Source organism: Tamandua tetradactyla, chromosome 2 (assembly GCF_023851605.1).
Source record: "Tamandua tetradactyla isolate mTamTet1 chromosome 2, mTamTet1.pri, whole genome shotgun sequence".
Taxonomy (NCBI): Eukaryota; Metazoa; Chordata; class Mammalia; order Pilosa; family Myrmecophagidae; genus Tamandua; species Tamandua tetradactyla.
Genome location: NC_135328.1, coordinates 34699221 through 34704638, shown reverse-complemented (window position 1 = coordinate 34704638; position 5418 = coordinate 34699221). Strand labels below are relative to the sequence as shown.

At 37.5% G+C, this 5418-nt stretch overlaps 1 pseudogene; it reads right to left on the bottom strand.

Annotated features, from left to right (window-relative positions):
• Positions 1–4996: 4996 nt before the first annotated feature.
• Positions 4997–5418, bottom strand: LOC143655981 (ubiquitin-conjugating enzyme E2 D2 pseudogene; annotated as a pseudogene).

Here is a 5418-nt window from a genome sequence, read left to right as displayed (position 1 = left end):
CAAGGTCATTCAGACTGCTATGTGCTTCAGTTTCACAGAATCTTAGGGAAGTACCTGAGCCCTGGGCTCCCACAAATGGCCATGAAACAAAAGGTATGTGTGAACAGTAGAAAGTAATGAGTCGCTAATAATAACAGTATTTAATGAAGGTTTACTAATGCCAGATAATCTAAACTTGTGATGTGTTTTCATCATTTAATCATCTCAACTGTTTTTAGAGGTAGGTTTCCCATCACCCACGCTGTGAAATTCTAAGGTAGGAAATGGTGTAATCATGTCATCTTAACTGGAAGTGCCAAGGAAGAGACACTGGCAAATATTACAGAGACACTATACAAATGATTTCCTCAGAATTCTCAGAGAATCCATCATTTTCCCTAATGCTCAAGGTAGCCTGCTTCAGGGAACATTATCAATTGTGGCCAATTTGGTAACTTCTGGTCAATTAGTTTACTGAGAATTTCTCCAGTTTTTCTTCCTTCTCCATCTGTATGAATATTGTTTCACACTTTGAAGGATAAAAGCCTATTGTTCATTCATTCTCATTTATTGCACTATTTATGTCTAGCAAACTTTAAAAGGAAATGAAGTGCATCTGTTATTCTTTTATTTTATTTAGAGAAGTTGTAGGTATACAGAAAATTTATACAGCAACTACAGAGCTTTGTATAAATCTGCATAACTTTTCTGTATAACCCACCACTTCAAACACAGTTTTCCTTATTAACAGAAGGATTACTCCTCTCCCTTGGGAATAAGACCAGCACCCCAGAAAGGAAGTGCAGGAGAGCTCCACATAGCATTGGGGCTTGTGGGAAGGTAGGGTCCAGGAAAGGTGCCAGAATCTCTTCACAGTTTTTTTTTTTTTTTTTTAGGTTGGGTTTTCTTGATTCAGCACTCCTCCAGTTACTGGAAACTTTTACTTGTTTCTGGAGTTTTGAGGAAGATTGCATTGCCACATTTGATAGTTGCTCAAATATACCTTGGGGGAATGGGTCCTTGCAGCATTTTATGCCACTGTCTTGGTCAAATGCCTGATTAGTCTTTGAAACCATTTTCCAGTGGAGGAAATATTTATTTATAGCCACACCTATAAGACCCACGGGTACTAATTGTACTTTAACACTAATATTCGTGCTCCCTTTGCTCTATAAGAATATTATAAACTCTTATTTACTCATACAATTTAATTACTTAACAAAATTAGCTCCTGTCACTGAGAAGTCCCAGTTACACAAGGAAACCTAAGGGGTTTCTGGCATAGGAAGGGATATAAGACTAATGTTTTGGATATTTCCTTATAGAGCTACTAGGAACATTTTCTTGATTTACTGAACTCTATAAAAGGTGTTATTCCTCCACAACCATGACAATAAAATCAGATAATTAGTACCTACCAGTTATATTTTTATTTCCTAGTATAAAAGAGTAAGTACAAAAAACTAAAAGAATGGAGAAAGATGTAACATGCTAACCCTAGTCAATAAATCTGGATTGTGTATATTAATATCAGGCAAATATATTTCACAGCAAAAATATTTGAAGTGATAATTAATATCATTTTAAAATGATAAAAGTATCAATTAATCAAGAATGCATAATAACTGTAAGCATTTATGCTCCAATAACAGAATGTCAAAATGCATGTAACAAAAACTCATAGCATTGCAAGGAGGAATAGAATATCTGCAATTAGAGTCAGATATTTCAAGACATCACTCTCAATTGAATTTATTGAATTCAATTTATTGAATAAATAGAACACCAGTAAAAGATGTAGAAGGTTTAAATCCTACTTATTTAGTTTACCTGATTGGCTTAAACAATAGGACATTGTCATCTCACAGGTTTGGAGTCTAAAATTCTAAAAGTAAGGTGTTGGCAGTATCATACTTTTTTTGAAATCCGTAGTGTATTGGTGGTGGATTGCTGCAAATCCACAACTCAGTCTCTGCCACTGTCACATGGCTTTCTGCGCCTATTCCACTGAGTACAATTTCTTGCTAATTAGAACCCCAAACATATTAGATTAAGACCCATCTTAAGTATGTCTTATCTTAAGTAGGTCTCATCTTAACTAGTAACAACCTCAAAGAACTCATATATAAATAGGTTCAAATCCCCAGGACTGAGGGTAGGACTTGAATAGATCTTTGTGGGGAATGTGATTCAATTCAAAATAGCCGGTCCCCTGAACTCCTAAAAAGCATGTAGCTATCATATTAAAAAAACCACACCCTACTTCCCAAAAACCTGGAAACCTTAAGCCGTGTCAGTAACAACTCTGTCACGAATCTCACCTAAATCAGTCATGGGTATGTTCCATCCTAAGTCAAAATTTCCTTCCAGCTATGGACTTACCAAAACTAGAAAACATGTTATCTGCTTCCAAACTATAGTAGTGGACAGACACAGGGTAGATCTTTCCATTAAGAAGGGAGAAGTTGGAAGGAAGAAAAGAGCCATTGGTCCAAAGCAAGTCCAAACCCCAGCAGACCAGTTCCCATTAGATGTCATAGCCTGAGAATAATCTGTGACTTGATGCTGTGTCTTTGCACCTGCTGGAGCAGCGTCTCCATCCTCTCTAAGCACCACTGCTGTGGCCATGTTCTCTCCAAAACACTGGGATGTGTCCACACAATTTAAACTCAGTGGTGGTGGCTCCTCTCTGTTCATCAAAGGCATTCTCTTCAAACCCAGACCTTGCATCTATGTTTCTGCCTATGGCCTTCGTGGTGTCCTATCTCTGTCCCTTCTCCTTCAGGCTGATATTGTTCCACTAATATAAAAACCTTAAATATCTTTTTGCTATTCAATGCAATTCATGGGGTTCCAAGCCTTTAGACAAAACGATTTCCATTGATCTTTTCAGGGTAATTACATTTCCATTTCTGACTTACTCTGTGATGATTGATTGTGATGATTGATTGGATCCATAAGTTAGACACAGTAAAGAAAGATGTTTTATGAGCAAATGATGCTGGAAGAACTGAATATCTTTCATCAAAATGGAACCATAGCTAGACCTTGCACTATTTACAAAAGGGAAGACAAAATGAGTAATACAAATAAACATAAAACCTAAAATGACAACACTTAGTAAATACTATATGAGAAAAACTTTATGATCCTCTATTAAGCAAGATGCCACAACATATCTGTTAGAATGTTAAATTTAAAGAGAGTGGCTACACCAAGCATTGGTGAGAATTAGTAGGGATTTCAACTCTAACAAGCTGTTGTGGGGAATATAAATCATACAGCAACTTTGAAAAACCCTCTGTCACTTTCTAAAAACATTGATCAAGCACTTATCACATAACCCAGCTATACTACATTTAAGTATATACCCAAGAGAAATGAAAATACATAACCACTCAAGTTGTTTATATCAGCTTTATCTTTTTTGTGTTACAATATAATTTTATAATTTCAGTTTGAACATGTATAATCATTATAACTAGAATAACTCTATAGGCAATACTTAAACATATATATATATTTATATTTAAATGTTGTATCTTAACTTTTCTCAATTCAGCTCAATCATCAAATACACTAAATTTATTTATTTATTTATTCATTTATTTGTTATTATTTATTTATTTTTTGCATGGGCAGGCACTGGGAATTGAACCTGGTTCTCCAGCATGGCAGGCGAGAACTATGCCTGCTGAGCCACCATGGCCCACCCTACACTCAATTTATTTTGATACATACTTCTGAGAAAAGTTTGTGATGTGCCATTGAAGCACATCTTAACCAATGGGAAGTGCCTTAAAAATCTTTTAAAGATGCCTTATGCTTTTTATTGCTTTAATTTTTTAAAACATTTTTTATTGTGGAATATAACAGATACAAAAAAGCAATAATTTTCAAAGTATATTGTAACAAGTAGTTATAGAACTGATTTCAGAGTTTGGTATGGATTACTGTTCCACAATTTAAGGTTTTTACCTTCTCGCTGCTACAAGATACTTGAGACTAAAAAAAATATCGATTATGATTCAGCAGTCATACTCATTTGTTAAATCCTATCTTCCCTGCTATATCTCCTTCTTCTCCTGAAGAGAGGGATACTTGGGCTATGCTTATTCTAACTTTTCCATGTGGGAAAGGGCTGTTGATATGATGGAATAAGGGGCTGGAACTAGTTGATGTTCTTTGGCCCCTCTGGGTTTCAGAGTTTATCTGGCCCAGGAACCATCTGGAGGCTGTAGGTTTCTGGAACGTAATCTTAGTGCATGAAAGCTTTGTTGATTCTCAGATAGAACCCTAGGTGTTCTTTTAAGGTTCACAGGAATGGTTTTCGTTGGGGATTGGCAAACCATGGCAATTAGGAATATACAGCTGAAGCTCACCTAAAAATAGCCTCCTGAGTAGCCTCGCAGTTGTACCTGACCTCTCTTAGCCACTGATGCCTTATTTTGTTACATTTCTTTCCTCTGTTTTGGTCAGGAAGTCATTGTCTACCCCATGTTGCCAGAAAGACTTTCACCCCTGGATGTCATGCCCCATGTAGGGTGGAGGGTCTCAAAACTTGCAGAGTTGGGCTTAGAGAGAGAGAGAGGCCGCATCTGAAGAACCAAGGAAGTTTTGAGTTTAAAAGAACTCCACTTAAAACAATCTTCTACAGGTCAGTGGAGCTGTACTTCCCCATCCAAGCACATACTATACCCACCACCCCTCACATTGCTGTTATCCAAATTTAAGTCAATAAGGAAAATTTAGTTTCACATCTAGGTCACGCCTGGAGAGCTGGCTTGCCATGCACACACATCTCTGCTGGGAGGCGGTGCTGCTTACAGGAGTACAGTATTTCCAGTGTGTGGTTCCAGGTATGCATAACACACAGCACTGCTGTCTCAGTGACCATGTGCACAGGGGAAGATGAAGCCCGGGCTTATAGAAAGCAGTCCAATGGAAATCGAAAGGACTTTCTCTTTCAGAGTTCCCCTGTCTTTTTTTGTGGAGGTTGTCCAACAATTTCCTTTTATTAGGTCACATGCTTCTGAGTCCATTCCCAAGCTGCGCTGTTGTACTTTTCTCTCTCTTTTTTTTTTGTAGATCTGAGAAATCTTAGGCACTAAAGGATCATCTGGATTGGGATCACATAACGGAGAACAGATGGACAAGAGTACTTCTGAAATAGTTAGTGCTGGAGACCACTCTAACTGTGGAATATCAAGACAAATGCTGCCACTGCTGTTAATATTTGTATAGTACATTTTTGCTGTAAATGCAACCTCAGGTGGTTTGAAGAGGTAATCTGTTGGAAAACGAATTGTCACGAAGAACACTCCACCCTGATAGAAACTGTCATTTGGACCCATTATTGTAGCTTGCCAATGGAACATTATCTCACAGGACCTGATGAACACTGCTGGGGGGTCCCATGTCAAGTCGTTCAATTCCTGT